This window comes from Saccopteryx bilineata, chromosome 2, assembly GCF_036850765.1.
Source record: "Saccopteryx bilineata isolate mSacBil1 chromosome 2, mSacBil1_pri_phased_curated, whole genome shotgun sequence".
Lineage (NCBI taxonomy): Eukaryota > Metazoa > Chordata > Mammalia > Chiroptera > Emballonuridae > Saccopteryx > Saccopteryx bilineata.
In genome coordinates this window covers 75,622,089-75,641,685 of record NC_089491.1, presented here as the reverse complement: position 1 = coordinate 75,641,685, position 19,597 = coordinate 75,622,089, and the positions used below count along the sequence as shown (strand labels likewise).

The 19,597-nt window shown below is 41.1% G+C and overlaps 1 protein-coding gene and 1 non-coding gene across 12 annotated transcripts in view; one reads left to right on the top strand and one right to left on the bottom strand.

The window, feature by feature from the left end:
• NFIB (nuclear factor I B) overlaps nt 1-19,597 on the top strand; it is a 241,171-nt gene that overhangs the window by 74,725 nt on the left and 146,849 nt on the right. The window lies entirely within an intron of this gene.
• Nucleotides 7,037-7,112, bottom strand: TRNAI-GAU (transfer RNA isoleucine (anticodon GAU)). Its single transcript has one exon. It is a non-coding gene; the product is annotated as a tRNA-Ile (tRNA).

The window sequence follows — 19,597 nt, the reverse complement described above, 5'->3', positions numbered from 1 at the left end:
CAGGCGGATGTAAGCCCTCAGCTGCGGAGCTTTACAGAAGGAAATGCTTTCGCTCTCTCTTAGGTACTGGATGCTGTTTAGCAACTTCTTTATATCACTGGCTCGACCAGTGTGAAAATGTTTCCTGGAGTGTCTAAAATTCAGCCCCTGGGCCCTCCTGTCTCTTTGTGCCCACATAGTTTTTACCTGCTGGCAGAGAGTTGCATCCACTCCTTTGAATGAAGTGCATTTTAATTGTGAATTTATGTATTGAACTCGTCACACTGGTTCTCTCTCCCTAAATTAGTCTTGTTCATGTTTGCAGCTTCCCCATCCACTGGTGATTTCCAGGTGCTGTAAGATCTGGCCCTGCCTCCCTTTCTTACCCAGGCCCCACTCCACCTGCTTTCTTAGTACCAGCAGCACTGCCTTCTCACTGTTTCCAGCACAAGTCTCAGGAACTGGGCTCCCCTTCCTCTTTCTGGTGGGAACCCATTTTCCCCCCAGGTCATCACAGGGCCTGCTCCCTCACCTCATTCAGAGGTCTGCCCAAGTGACATGTGCTCTTGGAGGCCTTCTGCCATTTCATCTTTGGCTCCCATTGCTATAGCTCCCCGTCCAGTTTTATATTTATTTGTCTCTTGGCTTACTGGTTTTCACCCCCACTAGATTGTAAGCCTCATGTGGTTTGGGACTTTGATCATCTTGCATGCTTTTGCCTGGTTCTAGAACATAACAGAAAGTGTGTGTGTATGTGTGTGCAACGTGTGTGTGTGTGGTGCCCAGCACTGTGCAGAACCTGTAATAGCCACAATAGATGTCTTCTGAATCAACAATGCAGACCTTCCAGAGATGGTGCTAACCACTCATGTTGGGCCTTTTGGCAAGATACCTAACTTGTGGATGCCCGGGCTTTCCTACTTGATAAGTGGAGACAAAGTCTTGCAACCCCTCAGAGGCACCATGGGAAACCTCATCACGGAAAGGGAACCTCAGTCATGAGGAGTGCAAGATCAAACACTGGGTTTCTTTCGTGGAAAGGAAGTCAGTCGTGAAAAGGGGGTGTATTTAATGGGTAGTGGGTATCTTAGGTGCTCAGGGTTCCCCCTCGTGTGCTGCCGGCCGCTCAGCACTTCCTCGGTGGTGATGCCTGTGGGGCCGGAGCGGAGAGTGGCCGGAGCCAGCGGGATCATTAGGGGTCACCGTAAAGCAAGAGAACGAGGGAAATGACAGAAATTGGCTAAAGAGAGCACTTGAAATTTAGTTTATTGTGATATTTTTCACCTTCAGTTCTTGAACCTGATCATTTTTAGTTAAGTGGCCTTCCAGGATTTGCAGAAGTGTAATTTTACCTTGAATGTATCAGGGCTGGAAACAATTGTTTATGTTTATGCAGTTCATAATTTTACAGTTTAGTTTGTGTGGGTTAGTGGCCCTACTGTTCAACTGGATGGCAAATCTGTGTTAGGAGGATACCATATGCACAAGTATTTTCTTAAATAATGTTAGCGTTTGCCACTGGTGTTAGGGGAAAAGGAAAAAAAATGAGATTAATTCTGGAAGCCCTCCAGGAAGGGGTTAGGAAAGAACTTAGGGACAAATGCTCCTACTTGGAACATAACACCAAATAGTGGGTTTTGTGTGTGTGTGTGTGTTTTTTAAGAGAAGCCAAAATTAAACACAGTAGAGTTTACTGTTTGCTAATCAGCATGTGTTTACTTTCTCTTCCAAAACTGAAGTTGCCAACCAATACATTTCCTACCCAGTGCTATGAATCTGTCCAAATAAACATGGGAAGTAGTAAAACAATGACACCACATGAAAAATATATCCTCATTCATTAAATAGAATCCAAAAAATCCTCTGGAATTTAATTCTAGCAATGAAATGAGGACTGTTTGGTCTAATAAGGGAGGATAGGGACTTCCTCCCTCAGTTAGTCCGGCATGGAAGAATGCATTTTTAAGTGGCCACACAACTCTACATGCATTGGCTTAAACCTAGAGGAAGAAAATAGATTATTTCCTATCAACCCTTCACCCATAGTCCCAGTAGACCCAGGCATTTTGGGGATAACATAGTTTTATGATAATGATAAGCATAAGCAGCTTGTAGAATACAAACAATCAATTTTAATTTGTCTAAATTACTAAAGATTACTGACAAAGAAGTTCTCAAGATAAAATTAAGGAGTTCTTCCTTTGGAGATTATAAACATACAGGCAAAGAGAAGTTATAAAGAGAAACTTTTATTTTGTGGTCAATTTTGGAAAATAAATTGAAAAGCAGTTTATTCTAAGACCGTGATGGCGAACCTATGACACGCGTGTCAGCACTGACACGTGTAGCCATTTTCAATGACACACGGCCACATGCAACCGCATACCAGAGAAGTATGGGGCCGCATGCCAAGAAGGACGTTTCATCCTTGGCTCCTGCACGGCCAGGTGTAGTAGCCGAGGATAAAACATTTGCTGTAGTGTAGACACTCTGTGCCAGAGGTCTGTAGGCCAAAACAACAGAACTCCGGCACAGAGCATCTAGTTCTGGGACTTCCGGTTAGGCCGTTAGGGGATCTTTGACCTCACTTCCGGCCGGCGGAGCAGGGAGCAGTAGAATGCCGTGGGGGATGCATCTCTGGGGGCCCCGTGATCGCTGTTACCAGCAACCACATAACCACAGCAACCATCATCCAATCTACTGTTCTGGGGTGTCGTGGATTTCTAAATGACCATCATTACTGAGAGAAGTGAGGGGGAGGCTGGGAGAGGCGAGGGCCTGTGCTGTGGGTGCCGTTTCCCGCCATTAGAAATAGCGGCAGCCATCTTAATTTACATAAGATGCAACTTGCAGAATTTCAAGTCAGCATCTGGGCTCAGGTGTTTGTCGACTTGAGGTCAAAGCTTGAGAATCTGGAAAGGTGCCGCTTGGAGAATCAAGAGGAGTGCCACTACGAACAGGAAATTTGGAGTGCCTGGAACTGATTACCAGACACTTTTAGCACCCTGAAAAATATAGCAATGGCTTTACTCACAATTTTTCCCTCTACGTACTTTTGTGAGACCTTATTCTCAGTGCTAAATAATATCAAAACCAACAAAAGAAACAGATTGACAGATGAAGTTAGTAGTGCTTGCTTGGGCTTGAAGTGTACAAAATACCAACCTTCAATTGAAGCTTTAGCCAATGAAATTCAGCAACAAAAAAGTCACTAATAGGCAGGCTAGTTAAAGAATTCCCCCTCCCCCTCACTTATCTTAGTTCACGGCACCCCACACAAGTTCAATAATATCAAGACCAACAAAAGAAACCGACTGACAGATGAACAAAGAAGTCACTAAGCAGGTAAGTTAAATAATTAGTTTTTGGTTTATTAAATACAGTTATATATTACAATTATACATTTTTGTTATTTAAACTATAAATATCGTGAAATTATGGAGTTTTTTTCTCGAAGTGACACACCACCCGAGTTATGTTTGGTTTTTTGGTGAATTTTGACACACAAAAAGATTGCCCATCACTGTTCTAAGACTAATATTCTAGAAACCCTTAAATTTGTAAGGATGCCAGTTTATTTTAGCTGTTAGCAGTTACATGTAACAGGAGGATCTGTGCTGCATATGCATGTCTTTGTTAAGAAACTTTGTCACAGGAATGTAAGAGGGAGGTCTAATGATCATTAAGTTATCTTTCGAGTTTAAATCCTCCCTGAGAAAACATCCAGTAGTCTCTTGCTTCTGGAGCCCAGAGTCCCTCAAAGCTGACTTCTCTCTTGTCTCAAGAGAAAATAGTAGATTTAGGAAAAATACGATTCTAGTCATTTACTGTTTAATGTGAGTTTAAATAAATGCATTGAGATTTTAGTAGGAATTACATTAAAAGCCCTATGAGTATTGTAGAGTTAAGTACAGTTCAAACCTTGGGGGTAAATGGTGCAGTCTCACAGACAGACATTTTTTCTGGCGGAATTCTTACTGCAGAGGTGACTTTTTCCCTTTTCTCTGACAAATGAGACCAGCCCCTTGACCAGGTGTCCCCAAACTACAGCCTGCGGGCCATTTATCCAGCCTCCCAGCCACACTTCCGGAAGGGGTACCTCTTTCATTGGTGGTCAGTGAGAGGAGCACTGTATGTGGCGACCCTCCAAGGGTCTGAGGGTCAGTGAACTGGCCCCCTGTGTAAAAAGTTTGGGGACCCCTGCAGGCCTTGACCTTTCAAATCAGGCAGGTCCTTGTGTAGAAAGGTAGTTGGTTCTTTGAAGGTCACTTAGCACCTAATTGTAATTCAACATTACGTTAAGGTTGGAGTAGTTCTATCTACAGCAATACTATAGTGCTTTTTTTAAACAAGAAATTACCTGAACAAATTTGCTTCTTTGACTTAGCTAGGTAAATGGCATATAACCAAATAATAATCTTACATAAAACCAATATTATAGCAGATGAGTACCCAAATGGATCTTTTAGGATGAGATCGCTTTTGTCAGTCATCAACCGAAAGCTGTATAAACATTGGTTCTTACCCTTGTTATCAAATCTACTTGTTCACAGATAAGAACGTGAGCCTTAGCACTAAGGGCCTCGCAGTCTCCTGTAGCTAGCTGGTAAGGAGCATGCGTGAGGCCAGAAACAGTGAGTTCCTGAATACAGGATTCCTTCTACTCTTATCAGTCTGCCTACCAAGTTTTAAATGATGTCCCCTGAACGCCAGATCTTTTTATTAAGGGTTTTACAGGCCTAATTATAAAGGAATAAAATATAGTTATTTATACTTCCCTGAAAAACTAGCATCAGCAGCTGCTTGCAACATTCAACTCATACCTTAATTTATTAGTCAAGCAGTACTAGTCATTATTAGTTCTATGTAACTTTTCATCTGACAGCCAGGTATACCGATAAACATATATACAATAGGTATGCACCTACATTTACATACATATCTATATACTTCCTGGTGTTAGAGTATGAATATAGTGGGAGTGTGCTTTGTAGCTTTTAAATTGAAGAAGAAAGCGGAAAGCTTTTAGAATAGTGGTGAAGTTCATATACCAGGTTTCTCAGTAGTTGTATGGATAGTGAGAAAGCAAAGGTGAAAAAGACTGATGCCAGCCCTTGACTTTATGAAAAGCAGTGTACGTCAAGCAATTGCAGAATATGGATAGGGAGATAGTCTACTAACTTTGATAAAACTATGGGGAAAGTTACAATGTTGAAATATGGACTCTTAAGGGAACAAAAGAAGGAGAGACACATACAGCAGATCAGTGAGGACTTCCGGAATGAAAAGTTAATGAGGGGAAGGGTGGTAGTGTTCCAGGAAGAGAAAACAGCATGTTTGAAGGCTTAGAGGTCTGGAAGGGAAAGAAGGTCAGTAAAGGTGAAACTTCAAAAGGTACATCTGCCTGTTTCTGTTCTTCAAAAGAATCAGTCTGATGACAGTCACCTTTCTAAGTTTCCATTGTAAACTCCTGAACTCTATGTGAAGATTTTTTTCTGGCCTTATTGTTTGCTCTTTATATTATTTTTCAATCATGTGACATTCTCTGTAATGTCCCATTGGAGTAAGATTATCATTATCGTCAATAGGCATATTTATTATGTACCTACCAGTTGAGAAGCCACGCATACTAACACTACCACATCTGTATCCTGATACAGTAAAAGATTTCAACTCTAGAAAATTGGGTGCTGTAGGTGTTTTCAGAGACCAAGTGTACATCCTGGAAGCTTTTTTGTTGTTGTTTCCTGTAATTTTAATCTGACTGATCCTTTTTTTTTTTTTTTTTTTTTTGTAGCAGAGACAGAGAGAGGGACAGATAGGGACAGGTAGACAGGAAGGGAGAGAGATGAGAAACATCAGCTCTTCGTTGCGGTTCCTTAGTTGTTCATTGATTGATTTCTCATATATGCCTTGACCGGGGGGCTACAGCAGACTGAGTGATCCCTTGCCCGAGCCAGTGACCTTGGGCTCAAGCTGGTGAGCCTTGCTCAAACCACATGAGCCTGTGCTCAAGCTGGCGACCTTGGGGTCTTGAACCTGTATCCTCCACATCCCAGTCCGACGCTCTATCCACTGTGCCACCGTGTGGTAAGGTCCTACAGATCCATTTTTTAAAATGTAGGTTTTGATGCTAAAAATTCTAGTCTCTTGGCCATCCCATGTAGAGAGTAATCCTCTGCCACTTTACTGCAGGACAATTTCTCCTAGGCTTGACAGTTCAATGAGTCAAAGGCCTTCAGGCTCCAATCCTGGGTTTTCCAAGAGTCACGGAAGTTCTCTAAGTGTCCTTTCCTTGACATGTAACATAATAATAAAGCATTGCCCTCAACTCTCATTTTGGTCATTTTAATCAATACATGCTTTACATATGTAAGATGATATGTAAATTACAAAGAAATATTCCTTCTGAGCATTGGAATGAGTGCTAATGATGACAAAAGTCTCCTCTGGGCCATTATTTCATGTCAAAATTGATAGACTGGAATCAAATTGAGATAGTTCATCTTATAGTACTAGTTAATTTATTCTGTCCTATACATATGCTCACTTTGCAATATCTGCAGTTTGAAAATAGATGTTAAAGAAGAACAGCAAGACAGTTGAATGTTGAACCTCATACTTGACCAAAGCTCTTTATAGTAAATTGTAAGGTATATATATATATATATATATATATATATATATATATATGTGTGTGTGTGTGTGTGTGTATATATTTATATATATATATATATATTTTTATTTTTTTGTATTTTTCCGAAGCTGGAAACAGGGAGAGAAAGTCAGACAGACTCCCACATGCACCCGACTGGGATCCACCCGGCATGTCCACCAGGGGCAACGCTCTGCCCACCAGGGGGCGATGCTCTGCCCCTCCAGGGCGTCGCTCTATTGCGACCAGAGCCACTCTAGCGCCTGGGGCAGAGGCCAAGGAGCCACCCCCAGCACCCGGGCCATCTTTGCTCCAATGGAGCCTCGCTGCAGGAGGGGAAGAGAGAGACAGAGAGGAAGGAGAGGGGGAGGGGTGGAGAAGCAGATGGGTGCTTCTCCTGTGTGCCCTGGCCGGGAATCGAACCCGGGACCCCTGCACATCAGGCCGACGCTCTACCACTGAGCCAACCAGCCAGGGCTTGTAAGGTATTTTTTATGAAAATTTTTGGGATCGCGTTCTGAGAAATTTCTTTACACATGGAAATTCCAGTTACCCATAAAGGAATATAAGTGGTTTAATTATTAATTGCATTTTGAAAGGGAATATGTTAAGTTCTGTTTGTGTGGACTTCTCATTTTCACTATGACTTACTATCTTTAGGGCTAAACCGCATGTCCATAAAGGATCTTCTGAAGAGCAGTAGTAATGCAGTTAGATTAGGAAATGTCACAACTTAAGCTTCTCGTTCTTTGCCTTGATTTTATCAAAAAAAAAAAAGTGAAGACTTTCTGCTCTATATTATCAAGAGAAAATTCAGCATGTGTTGGTAGAAGGAAGGAACCAGAGGCAGGCCTGCCCTCATGACCTGTCGTGTTGAGCATGTCAGTTTGCTAGATGAAAACTGGCAGCCCTTGGCTCGGCTTCAGGGAACCCTGCAAGTAGGTGGTGGAGTGCTTCTGACTTCTATAATTAAAGACCACTGTCATTGCAGGAGATAGTACATAGGCAAATGAATTGATATAAATATTATAATAAAATAAAATAAAATTAATACTTCAACTCATAATAAGAACTGGTTAAAATTTAGAATTCTAGGAATTGTTTGAGACATAAAAGAATATAAGGATCCTATTTTTCCCTTTCTCTTCCCCTCCCCCTCTCCCTTTCCCTTTCCCTTCCCTTCTTTCCTTTCCTTTTTTCCTTAAGTGAGAAGTGGAGAGTCAGAGAGACTGACGCCCACATGCACCCATACTAGGATTTACCCAGCAAGTCCCCTACCAGGTGATGCTCTGCCCATCTGGGGCTCTTGCTCTGTTGCTTGGCAATTGAGCTATTTTAATGCCTGAGGCAAGGCCATAGAGCCATCCTCAGATCCTGGGGCCAACTTGCTCCAACTGAGTGATGGCTGCAGGAGGGGAATAGAGAAACATAGACAGAGGGAAGAGGTGGAGAAGCAGATGGGCACATCTGTGTGCTCTGACTGGGAATCAAATCCAGGACATCCACATGCTAGGTTGATGCTCTATCACTGAGCCCACTGGCTAGGGCCAGGATTCTGTTTTTTAAATCTGTTTCTGATCCCTTAGTAAGTTATACAATGTCTAATCACTGGAGTGTACACTAATCTAATATTGTATGTCAACTGTAATGGAAAAATGAAAAAATGATAAAAATATTTCAAAATTTCTAAGGTAAGGCCCTGGCTGGTTGGCTCAGCGGTAGAGCGTCGGCCTGGCGTGAGGGGGACCCGGGTTCGATTCCCGGCCAGGGCACATAGGAGAAGCGCCCATTTGCTTCTCCACCCCCCCTCCTTCCTCTCTGTCTCTCTCTTCCCCTCCCGCAGCCAAGGCTCCATTGGAGCAAAGATGGCCCGGGTGCTGGGGATGGCTCCTTGGCCTCTGCCCCAGGCGCTAGAGTGGCTCTGGTCACAGCAGAGCGACGCCCCGGAGGGGCAGAGCATCACCTCCTGGTGGGCAGAGCATTGCCCCTGGTGGTTGTGCTGGGTGGATCCCGGTCGGGTGCATGCAGGAGTCTGTCTGACTGTCTCTCCCCATTTCCAGCTTCAGAAAAATACAAAAAAAAAAAAAATTGTAAAAAAAAAATTTCTAAGGTGATATCCATATTAGAAAAAAGTTGAATCCGGAAGCTTGATTGCTATCCCTCTAAGTCTTTCGGTGGACTGCCAGACTTTGTTCCTGTGCCTGCCAACTGTTTTCTTCCACTCTTCCTTGTCTTAGTGATTTCTATGACGTAAAGTAAATTTGGTGACTTTTTTTATTCATTTTTCTTTCCTTGAGTAAGAAAGTGGTGCTCCAGTAGCTGAGTGTCATTTTCTCTGGTGGCAAATGATTCAGAAAGCATTGAAGACTAATGTGACTTGTGTGTGTTTTGCAGTGGGAAACCAGGCATGCACAGAGTTAAGCCCACGGCTGCTCTGTGTTAACCGAACATTCCCAGGGTGGCAGGGTCATAATCCCTAAGCAGATGCTTTTCGGGGTCTTGTTATTGTCCAGAAGGAGCTCTCGTATGAGAAAACGCAGCCATGCAGAAACGGCACAAACACTCTTGACCTGCCCACCATGGCTTACAGTTTGTCCTTTTTAACATCTCTGAACCCAGTTCATCTTTCCCTGGCCTAGAGTGTTACTCTTCCCTCTCTGCACCTTCAACTAATTAAAAATAAAAAGATAAAACAACAGCAATAAACGAGATTCAAATTATAATGTCCCTTACTGATAAGAGGTTCTGATTTACCTTGGGATCTTTTAAGTTTGTTGTTGTTGGCAAAGGCCCTGTTTCTTAACTCTTTTAGCCACACTGTGGCCTTTCAAAACCTTAAAGTCCTGTAATACTATATTTTGTGAAGAAGGGAAAAAATTAGATTTTTTTTTCTCGTTGCTTTTGTTAACCCGTTCTTGCTTTCGACTCCAACAAAAAAGGTTTTTGTTAACTGGAGCTTAAAATCAGCCAGCTTGCAAAGTATTCTCCCTTTTTATGCAAGGAGGATTAGCTTGGCATGTTATGCAGTTCTCTTGTATGAGCCATTCACGTGTCCTGTCATAAGGTGTATAATTACTGCACTTCACCATCAGCAATCATTCTTAAGTTAAAACCTGTTTTAAACCACTCATTAATATAAATCATACCGGGAAGGTAGAGAATACACCTTCAAAAAGAATGAAGTGTTAGGGAGTTAATCTGTTCTTTTCATAATAGACCCCGAGTAAATAATTTTTACTTAGTGCTTTTCCTTCTATGCAATAGAAATAGTTTGTGATAAAATATCGGGTATCGGGGATTGCATAAATGTGCAGTGTTTTATTCAGGCAAGATTGGGCTTCCTGCTTGGTGCCAGCCTTGTTTTCTCTCTGTCACCCTTGAACAGTGAAGTGTGTAATCCGCCATTCTTTTAAAGTTAGCCCCCTGACAAAATTTCCTGTCTCCCTCTCTCTCCCTCACCCCCAAATATTCTCTCTCTCTCTCTCTCACTCTCTCTCTCTCTCTCTCTCACACACACACACACACACACACACACACACATACACAGATTCAGGAGCAAAATGTTTTTATTTTCAGGTCTTTCTTTCAAGGAACTATCTATCCCAGCATGCTTAGCTGGCTAGCTATCTAAACTTATATACATTGTGTCCAGAAATGATTTGTCTTTCATGGAAGAGCTGTGGTCAGAGTACTCAAATATCCAGGGTCTGTTTGTTCACTGGCTTGCCCCAGCATAGGTCTAGGCACTCCAAAGCAGCTCTACAGGGATGGTCTGAGTTTCTCATGTTTCTAACATGCAGAGGCCATGTCTATTCTTCCTCTGCTTGCTCCCTTCCCTCAGAATCCACCTGCCACTGCCACGTAGCCGCTGTGGCAAGTTCAGTCCAAGTTAGGGCTTCTAAGTGAAGGGTTACAGTCTCAGGAAAATGTTACAAATTCTTTCACATGCTGAAAAACCCAGCCTGACCAACCTAGCCTTTGCCTACCTCTCCGAACACATTTCTTATTTCTCTCCCTTGAGCTTCTGACACATCTTTCCAATGTCCTGTTCTCCTGAAATTTACCAAAGAACCCACCTTTCTTTTTTCAACCGAAAGGCCTTCACTTTTGCTAATTCCATTTCCCCCAGCTAATTTTCACTGAGCCTGCAGGTCTAAGCTTAAGTCAACCTTCCTTATTTCTTCCATATCTTTTTAAATTATCTGCCTACAATGTACCAGAAATGATTCTAAGTCCTTGAGATTCAGAGTTGATTTGGACAGGTGACTACATCCCTGCTCCCACAGGGCTTATATTCTAAGGGAGCCTTCAACAAAGACATCTTGACATTCCTGTCTACATAGGCTCCCATTTTGTTGCATTTCCTTATCACTCTATGATTTTTTTCATAGCATTTCTTTAGTTCAGTCAACAACTATTAATGCCTGTTAGGGAATACTCATCAAGCTTGGATAAGTTCCTCTCTCCTGTTGGTGTCTCAGCTCTGTAAGGCATGACCAGACTTCTCTCTCTGTTAATGTGTTCATCCCAGAAGACACTCAATAGATGATGAATGAATGGATGAAGGAATGCCTTTGTCGCTGTCCCTAAATATCTTTCCATTATACTCTGCTTGAATTCTTTTATATCACTCTGTCATACTGTCTTAAATGTTACTCTAGTTAGAAATTTATTGGGATCAACAGGCTTTTCCTTTAAAAATAGTTACTGAAAGTGATTGTTTTAAATTCTTATCATCTGTTTTTCTTTTAGCGTCACAAATATGGATGGCTACAGGATGGGGATAGAGGTTGGGTTGAGAGATTATATTTTTAGGGCTTGGAACTGTAGGAAGTCTATGGTGAGTGGCCCAGTGAGGTCTTGCATGAGGTGCTAGAGCTGGGAAAATGGGTCTACGGAGATGGGTAAGGAGTGCCAACAGGGAGAGAGGAGGATTTTAGGTTAAGGCTGGATTATTTCAGGAATGTATGTTGAGAAAGCTTAGAACCTCTTTTCTTTCTCATCCCTTGGGAAATAAGGATGAGAACTAAAATTAGTTAAGAAATCTTTTATGTGTCTGAGACTTTACGTATATTACTTCATTTAAGGCATTTTATTTCTACTTTATATTACATGATCTGGTCTGTTTTAATTCCAGGATTTGAACATGTAAAGATGATACTCTGTGGCCTCTTGGTGCTCAGTTAATACTTGTTGAATAAATGAATTTACTGCATAAATATTTGATCTCCATTTTGGCATTATTCTTTAAGCGAGCTTCCCTAGACTCAGATTTCATATTGCTACTATTGGTGTAATAGTTAAGTTGCATTCTGTATTGAGTTGAGTTTTGTGAGCTTGTTTGAAAACCTAATCACCTTATATTATACTGTTTCAATAGAAGAATTTAATGTGAGATCCTGACCATTGACTCACCTATGAGCTTTTGGAGTTCTATTCCTTAGTATACTGGGGATTACCTGTAGGTGGATGCAAAAATTATATGAAGTTAAACCTAATGTATCCTATTTTGCTGTGATATTAAGGGCACTTCTTTTCTACTACTGAATTTAAGTGGTTCTCTCCCTCTGTAATTGCTTTTTCATAAACCTCCTTCAAACCTTTCTGTAAGTAGATAGTACATCTAATAACGATAGTAATAAAAATTATTACCTAAGCCCTGGCCGGTTGGCTCAGCGGTAGAGCGTCGGCCTAGCGTGCGGGGGACCCGGGTTCGATTCCCGGCCAGGGCACATAGGAGAAGCGCCCATTTGCTTCTCCACCCCCCCTTCCTCTATGTCTCTTTCTTCCCCTCCCGCAGCCGAGGCTCCATTGGAGCAAAGATGGCCCGGGCGCTGGGGATGGCTCCTTGGCCTCTGCCCCAGGCGCTAGAGTGGCTCTGGTCGCGGCAGAGCGGCGCCCCAGAGGGGCAGAGCATCGCCTCCTGGTGGGCAGAGCGTGGCCCCTGGTGGGCGTGCCGGGTGGATCCCGGTAGGGCGCATGCGGGAGTCTGTCTGACTGTCTCTCCCCGTTTCCAGCTTCAGGAAAAAAAAAATTATTACCTAAAACAATTTAAAAGAAGTAAAGAGATAAAACAGTTTCTAAGACTCCAAAAATATAGTATCTTTTAATACGTTCTTATTTTATATTGAGTTATCAGCAACATGACATTAAACTGGTTTTGATTTGGTTCAAGTAAATCAGAAACCACATTAGTGATGAACTTCATTAAGAGTAAAATACAGACCCTGGCTGGTTGGCTCAGTGGTAGAGCATTGGCCCGAGGTGTGGGTGTCCCAGGTTCAATTCCCGGTCAGGGCACACAGGAGAATCAGCCATCTGTTTTTCTACTTCTCCCCCTTCCCATTCTCTTTCTCTTTATCTTGCTTCCCTTCCCACAGCCATTGCTTGATTGGTTCAAGCAAGTTGTCATGGGCGCTGAGGATGGCTCTGTGGAGCCTTTCTCTGCCTCAGGCATAAAAAATAGCATGGTTGCTGAGCAACAGCCAGGATGGGCAGAGTATTGCACCATAGGGGTTTTCCAGGTGGATTCTGGTCAAGGCACATGTGGGGGTCTGTCTTTCTGTTTCCTCTTTTCTCACTTAAAAAAAATAGTAAAATACAGTCACAAAGAGAGACCCCAGATAGATGAAGAGAGAGCCAGATCATGAGATCTTTCCTTATGTTATGGTAAAGCCTGGCCATAAATTTTCCCTAGGATATTTGCAGAATTAAGCATATACTAAATTACAAGTAATTTGAGTTTATTTGTAATTACTATATCAAATGAATTCAGTGAAAAGTGAAATGTTTACTATTTTGATCATTAAAATTGAGTGTGTAGTGGCTTTTATACATAGGTTCAAGTAGAACATTATTTGGTTAAGATGTGGGAAGTACTATTAATAAACATAAAGTTTCTTCAGGGGTCTAATATCTTTGATGTGTATGTTTCTCTTCCTCTATAATTATTGGTCACAATATCTAAGAGTTACTTCTACTGTTACTATACATATTTATAATGATATATAGAAAATACAAAGTTAGATGAAAAATCTGATTAAAGGAAGAGTGAATGAATTACTCAACATCAGTTAAAGTGAAATTTTAAACCTTTAAAAAGCATGTTAAACTACATTTGTAAACAATTATATAAAATTAACTGAATGGATATAGGTTACTTCAAAATACTGAGGAGGCACTGTGGGTCAGTGGATGGAGTGCAGGTTCTCAAGCCTAGGAGGCTCCTCTCTGCAGCTCACCAGAAGCACCAACTTGGTCAAGTTAACCTCTTGAGACCTCTCTTTCCTCATCTATAAGATGGGGCTGATAATAATAGTATCCATGTTGATGGACTGTAGTGAGATTAAATCCACCCTTTATGAAGCTTCTTGTAAAATGCTTTCTTATCTTTGACATCTACAAATGGTGGCCATTTTTATCAATAATTATATAGCATTGGAGGAAATAGATATTTAAAAAATGATTACAAGTAAGTCACAATAGACTCTTCTTGGTTTTCATGACAGTATTCATCTTACATTGACTCAGAGAAAATAATATGATTCATGAAAAATCCACAGCAGCCCTGACCTCCTTCTACACATTATAATACATTTCAAGTCTAAAGAGAGGCATTCAAGAACAATGTTTTTTAATTCTTCAATGAGTTTTTTTTTTTAAATTTTTAAGCATTTTATTTATTTATTTATTTTTTTTACAGAGACAGAGAGAGGGATAGATAGGGACAGACAGGAACGGAGAGAGATGAGAAGCATCAATCATTCGTTTTTCATTGCGACACCTTAGTTGTTCATTGATTGCTTTCTCATATGTGCCTTGACTGTGGGGCTACAGCAGACCGACTATCCCCTTGCTCGAGCCAGCGACCTTGGGTCCAAGCTGGTGAACTTTGCTCAAACCAGATGAACCTGTGCCCAAGCTGGCGACCTCGGGGTCTCAAACCTGGGTCCTCTGCATCCCAGTCCGATGCTCTATCCACTGCGCCACCACCTGGTCAGGCAATTCTTCGATGAGTTTTTAAAATTTCATCAGTTCTTTGTTCATTCAACAGACAATAGTTTCTGAGCATCTACTACTATTTTATGCCGTATACTAACCTCTAGGAATAAAAAGCACTGGCTTTATCTGCAAGGATATCACAGTCTGAAAATAAATGAGCTGGTGAGCTGGTAATCCATTTAGACAGTGGTTAAGTGGTTGAAACCTTTGAACTGATGTATATACTTTTAAAATTGTAGTCATTTTCTGGGCATGTTTAGGAAAACTTTTAACACACACATATACATACTTATATTGAGTTTATGATAAATTGGGAAACCATTTGAAATCTGAACAAAACAAGTCATTTTTTCTTTTTAGTCCATGGCAAAGACAATTATCTATACACGGTAACTCCAGTTGTTCATTTTTAAGGTTTTTTGACTGTATTAGTCTAATGTGTACTTAAAAACTGTGGTTAGCCATTACTGGAATAATTAAAAAATACATGCTTGTATTAAAAGGTCAGCTAACTTATTATTTTTTCTTCTTCTTAAGACTCATAGACTTATATATTCATTGCTTTTCTTGATGGTTGTTTTACTGAATATATTTTGACCAAAAATGAACTTCAAATATTACTGGCTTATTAAAAAGATGATTCATCTCTGAATGAATGAACATTTTCAGCTTTTTTGGCAAAGCTAAATTGTCATCATTAAATGACTTTAGAAAAAAATAATAGGTTCTCTAAAATGTATAGTATATACCTCTAAGATGAATAGTTTTTAAATTCTATATTGAACAGTGAGAGGCAATTCAGATGATAATAATTGAATCTTCTGGACTTGTGTTAAAAAAGTACCCAGAGCCTGACCTGTGGTGGTGCAGTGGATAAAGCATCAACTTGGAAATGCTGAGGTCGCCGGTTCAAAACCCTGGGCTTGTCTGGTCAAGGCACATATGGGAGTTGATGCTTCCAGCTCCTCCCTCCTTCTCTCTCTGTCTCTCCTCTCTCTCTCTCTCTCTCTGTCTCTCCCTCTCCTCTTTAAAATGAATAAATAAAATAAAAAAAAATTAAAAAAAAATACCCAGTGTTCTAGTCATATTTTAATCAATTTTATTGAAATGAGATAATCCAAAAAATGAAATAACATGTATTTTATCAGAATGACCAAATATTATTTATGATCAACATAAAAGAAAATAATTGTTAGAAATAAATATATTGGCCTGGATCTTTAAATATTTTGTTCTGTATTTTTGAATATTTTCTGGCTTTCGTCATGGAGAATTTCAGAAAATTCAGAGTGAATCCTGATACTTTGATAGGATCAGATCTGCCTCTAAGCATAATGCCTGTTTATTAGCTGGAAAGCCTATTACTATTTTTTATATCAGACTTTAGTATCATAAGCAATGATGGTCTTTTTATGTTGTTTTTATGCAACAAAATTTTCTTATGAACCTAAAGCCATTAAAGCACAAAAACTCCAGACACAATTCATCACCTTGTTCCATCTCAAAGTTCAATGATTGCTTTCGAATACCTCAGATAAAATGCTCTGTTCTTTAGAAAGCATATAATGTAAGTATGAACCGAGTACCAAATAATCACTGAGTGCTTAATAACGGCGTTTATATTTATTTAATTTTTCATGTTATTCCTTAGGATTCAGATCCTTGAATATCCAAATCAAATGCATTTCATATTTTTCAAAAAACAAAGCCAAAGTTCTTATTTTTAAAAATGCTTTCAAAGAAAAATTGGTAAAATTGAAAAACCACTTAACACCCTTGAATGGAAGAAACTATATACCTACATGAGTGGTAAGGAAGATATGATCATGGAAAATATATAATTCTAGAGGAGAACAAGAGATGGCAGGTCATTAAGCTGGGATCATACGTATCTTGGTTTTTGTTTAGGACACTTTCAATTTCAATTAGCCTCTTTGGTTCTCAGCTGTTTATTTTTAGTGGTTAGATCATAGTTTTCCCTGATTAGGGAGATAGGGTCTCTACCCAGAGCTGTCAGGTGGAGAAAAGAACAGTGGCATCTGACTATGAATAGCAGCGAATGCTGGCATACTTTGTGTTTTGTAGCCCAGGACTAGTTTTCCACTTTATGCTTGTTTGAACACGACTTTTGAGTAACCCAGAAGTATCTTAAAAGCTGTTAATCGTTCAGGGAAATACAATCAGGGGCGAGACTGGAAGGAATTATTGAGGAGGGACTTTTCTTTCGTTGTGAGTTTATTTGAGTATGGCTTCAGATGATGGGGAGGTGGTGCAGGTAGAAGTCTATTTGTTCGAGGGGCAAAATCTTAGAAGATACACACAGATCATCCATTAGTGGCTTCTTGGCTAACTGGAGTGTACTTGAGGGGCTGATAGGATGTGGGATGGCTGGGAAGGGAGCCAAAGCCAAAGTCTGTGAGACCAGGACGATTCCTAGTACGACAGCTAGCCTGTCAATCACAGGCACTTCCATTTCCTTACTAGATGTAGATGTAGAGGACCTGAACTAGGGCTGATAGAAAGACTTTTCTATTTTTCATATCTTTGGATTTAGATTGGCCTCTAACCCATTCCTTTAATACATCTTCCCTCTTTTTCTCCCTTTCTTTTAAACATTAAGGGAAAACATCATTTTTAAAATTTTACTTTTGGACTTCTCTCTCCTACCGAATTACACAATGGGGAAAGAACTCAAAATATAAAAGAAGCTAGTATTTTAAATAATTAAAGGCTACCACATCTTCATAGATAAATGTCCTAAAATTAAAAAAAAAATCTAGAATGCTAATTTTTAAAGTGTTCATATCTAACTGTGTTTTAAATGGGAAATGTGGGTGAGAACTGGACATGCTAAAATTGTTGCAAACAGATTGCAATTCAGAAAAACAATGAAGCTAGAAGTTAATTAATATCACAAGTTTGAACTGGAATCTTATGCAGTCACTTTAGAGTAAATCAGCTCACTGTGTCTGAGTGGAGCCTGGCTTCTGTCATGAGAAGAATTTTGTCATCAAGTTCCTGCTCTGTGAACTAGAAATATTAGCCAACCTTTCTGAGTTTCTGGTTATCTGTGTAAGTCACAGGGTAGAGCTGTGGGTAACATTCTGAGAGAGCAGCAGAAAGGACGAATGGACATGTTGATTCCAAAGAGTAGGAAAGTTCTAGGAGAGAAGTGTCACTTGATCTGGTCTGCAGGAAATGAGGATTTCTAAACTGAGTGGATTAAGAAGACAGACTTGTTTGGGGGAGTAGCATGGGCAGAGTGGCCCAGCTCCCTGGGTGGGGCTTGAGATGCATGCTCAGTGTGCTTGGCCTGGGTTTTGAGAAATGAGCCTTAAGGACCCTGAATGCCATATGGAGTAACTTTATCTTGTAGGTGTATATGTTTTTTATGCTGTGTAATAGTAGATTACTGCAATTATAGTGACTTAAAGCAACACCATTATGAGCATGCAGTTCTGGTGGTCAGAACTCCAGCACAGGCTGCAGAGCCTGTGCTGTTTATTGCAAGAGTAAAATCAACATGGTCACTGAAGTGAGTTCTCTTCTGGAGGCTCTGGAAAAAAAATCTTATCTTCAAACTCATTCTTGGTTGGTAGAATTTAGCTTCTTGTGGATATAGGGTTGAGGTCCTCATTTCCTTTTCTTTTTCAAGTGAGAAGAGGGAGATAGACTCCTGCATGTGCCTCCGCAACCAGGACCCACCTGATGACCTCCTTCTGGGGCTGATGCTCGAGTACTGAGCTGTTTTTAGTGCCTGAAGCTGACCTGCTCAACCAACTAAGCTATCTTCAGTGCCTGGGGCCAAATTGAGCCACTGACTATGGGAGGGGAAGAGGAAGAGGAGAGAAGCAGATGGTTGCTTCTCTGGGGTGCCCTGACTGGGGATTGAACCCAGGATGTCCATATGCCAGGCCGACGCTCTATCCACTGAAACACTGGCCAGGGCCAAGGTTCCCATTTCTTTGCTGGCTGTTAGAGGACTGTCCCATTCCTTCCCATGTGGCCCCTCAATCTTTAAGCCAGCAATGCAACAGCACGACAGTTCCTTCCCATGCTTTGAAGCTCTCTGACTTATCTTCTGAGTACAGACAGAGAAATGTGATTAGGTCAGGCTCACCTGGATTACCTCCCCCAATTTAAGGTCGACTTTGCCAACTAGCTTTCTAACTGTGGGAGTAAATCAATTCTGTTCACTCTACTGGGGACTGTGCAGCACATGTACATTGAGAGGGAGGGAATTTTAGGGACTTTTAGAGACTTCAGACTCTGGGTTTTAGGTAAAGGGTTTAACCTTTCAAGCCAAGAGAAGTCTTTCGTTTTGAGAAACAGGACAGTAGCCACATTACAAAGGGGAGAGGATTACAAGTTACAAGTGAAATGTGAGAATATCAACCAGAGCTAGGGTCAGGAGGGCAGAAATACTCCTAATGTGCCAACATTTGGCTTGACCTAGGGATACAAAGTGTAATAACTTGCTTCAGATTGCATTCTTTGAGGAGCTTGCAGACTTAGGGGGGGGGGAGAGGACTGGTAAACAGGATAAAACCTAGTTCAGAGCAGAAAACTCTTTCTGGGAAGAGGAGAGAGGAACAGGCAGGAACACAGGGGTGAGATGTGAGTTGGGGGGGGGCAAGAAGAGAGGTGTTTGATTTCACTGGGCGAAGAGAAGTTGTGGGTGGTGGAACTCTCAGACGGCTGATTTTTAGTGATGAGAAGGGCAAGAAGTGAGGAAGTTCCATTCTAATGAAGGGTTTTTCCGGAAGGGAAATGAGGGTTCCTTAGGGCAGAGTAAAGAGCTGGGAGAGGGGTAGGAGGAAGAGGAGGAAGTGTGGGGGGGGGTGAAGTTTGTGAGTGTTGAGGACGTGGGGCTGATGGTTACACAGATGTGAGAGCTGTGAAAGGAGGACCTTGTGCCGAACAAGCCTGTCTCTTGACATCCACCTTAAAGATCCCTGGAGA